A 2,442-nucleotide genomic window follows, 5' to 3' on the forward strand; every position below is an offset into this window, starting at 1 on the left:
ATGGGTCACTTGAATGTGTTGTAAGCAATCTTGTTTGTACACTGAGTGCATTTTCCCAGTATCTTACCAAAGATCTGAAGTCTATTACCTGCTTTCCATATGCTTGAGCCTAAGTGGTCCTTCCATTATGAAATTTGTTACATACAGGTATATAATTCACAGTCTCAGATTTCTGTATATCTAAAGTAAGACTTCTGTTTTTGTGCCACTTTGGAGTGCTGTTCAGAACAAATGAAAGAACAACTGCACTGTCACCTGATTAGATATCATCTGGGTTGTTAAAGTTCTATGTGGAATCAAGGAGAAACATGAAACTTCCTGGCAGATTAAAACTGTGCGCCCGACCGAGACTCGAACTCGGGACCTTTGCCTTTCACGGGCAAGTGCTCTACCAACTGAGCTACCGAAGCACGACTCACGCTCGGTACTCACAGCTTTACTTCTGCCAGTACCTCGTCTCCTACCTTCCAAACTTTACAGAAGCTCTCCTGCGATCCTAGATTCGCAGGAGAGCTTCTGTAAAGTTTGGAAGGTAGGAGATGAGGTACTGGCAGAAGTAAAGCTGTGAGTACCGAGCGTGAGTCGTGCTTCGGTAGCTCAGTTGGTAGAGCACTTGCCCGCGAAAGGCAAAGGTCCCGAGTTCGAGTCTCGGTCGGGCACACAGTTTTAATCTGCCAGGAAGTTTCATATCAGCGCACACTCCGCTGCAGAGTGAAAATCTCATTCTGGAAACATCCCCCAGGCTGTGGCTAAGCCATGTCTCCGCAATATCCTTTCTTTCAGGAGTGCTAGTTCTGCAAGGTTCGCAGGAGAGCTTCTGTAAAGTTTGGAAGGTAGGAGACGAGGTACTGGCAGAAGTAAAGCTGTGAGTACCGAGCGTGAGTCGTGCTTTGGTAGCTCAGTTGGTAGAGCACTTGCCCGCGAAAGGCAAAGGTCCCGAGTTCGAGTCTCGGTCGGGCACACAGTTTTAATCTGCCAGGAAGTTTCATATCAGCGCACACTCCGCTGCAGAGTGAAAATCTCATTAAGGAGAAACATGTATGATCCATTTACATGCCAAGAATAAAAAGAGCTACGAAATGTTTCAGGAAAGTGCCAAGTAAATTACTAATACTGCAGTAGCGTCAATATCAAGTTTAAGGACTTAAGGTAGTCATCATGAGAGACATCAGTGTGCAGGACAAAAAATAACGGGTTAGCAAGTATCTACACTTGTCTTAAAGACATGTGTTCAGTGGTTAGTACTGAAGGCATGATATTGGTAATTTAATGTAGAGAAGTGTCTGAGGTTAGAGGAGTTTCATGAAATAGATACACCACCATGTAGGATCTCCTTCACAAGTTAGAAGGTGAGGATATTAATTAGCTACATCTTGCATATTTCATTTGTATAAATGGTCTAATGAAGTGGAATGAGTCATTTTATAATTTAGTATGATGCATCATTCCTTTTTATTTAATTATGATTCCATATAGAGTATTACCTGCTGCCAATTCATAGCTACATAGGTCTATATATAGCGACGAAAAATACTTTAACAGCACATGCATTTTTGTTTACATTATATATGGTACGCCGTTCAAAGATAATGGGAAACTGGCTGTCTCAGGGCCTGCAGATTAAGGAGTATTATACTGGATAGCTCTTCAAATGTTTACCATAACACTGAATCTGTAAACACACAAGCTAGCAGTAGAGATGTTGTAAATTTGATCCTAATGTTCTGTCAAAAAGTATTGATTGTGGACACCTAAGGTTGTTTATGTTAATCACTGGATTACTTACCACAGTCAAGTTTCCAACAAGGATTGAAAGGAAAAGTGCAATATTGGCAGAATGCTTATCTGTATATCATACCGTTAGTGATTTAGATATGAAACTGATTAAAAATGTGTCACTTGAACATGATTGCCATACAGTGACAGTAAAACACGCCAATCAACCTCATAAAAGAAAAGTATTATGTAACAGATTTATGACAAATGGCTCATTAACAATGTTTAAACAAATATGGTACATGAGGGGATGGTAGGTGGGGAGGAGGGATTGTGAGAACATGCAGCATATATTGTATTCATTCACACTCATAATTCTTTACAACTTCTACTCCAATGTCTTCACAACAGATGAGAGAGGAATTGAGCAAAAGCAAGGGGGAAACCTTGGATAACACCAGAGATTAAACTATCTTCTCTCTATCTAACTGGATAAGCTATAGTGCAGAGTGAAAACTACATTACCAGAAATATAATAAAATCCAGAAGTCTGTTTGCAAAAACTGAAAACAAATGTGGGAAAAAAGACTACTTACTTCATATATTACTACTCCCTGTTGTCTTATTGAATTAACTTCTTTGGTAATGCACCTAAAGCAAATAAGAAGTTTATTTAGCAGAAGTGAGTAGTAAGAATGCTATGTAAAACAGATAACTGTACATCTT

General features: G+C 39.8%; 1 non-coding gene across 1 annotated transcript; it reads right to left on the reverse strand.

Moving 5' to 3' along the window:
* Positions 1 to 335: 335 nt before the first annotated feature.
* On the reverse strand, positions 336 to 410 carry Trnas-uga (transfer RNA serine (anticodon UGA)). Its single transcript has one exon. It is a non-coding gene; the product is annotated as a tRNA-Ser (tRNA).
* Between the last annotated feature and the right edge of the window lie 2,032 nt (positions 411 to 2,442).

Source organism: Schistocerca serialis, chromosome 7 (genome assembly GCF_023864345.2).
Source record: "Schistocerca serialis cubense isolate TAMUIC-IGC-003099 chromosome 7, iqSchSeri2.2, whole genome shotgun sequence".
NCBI lineage: Eukaryota > Metazoa > Arthropoda > Insecta > Orthoptera > Acrididae > Schistocerca > Schistocerca serialis.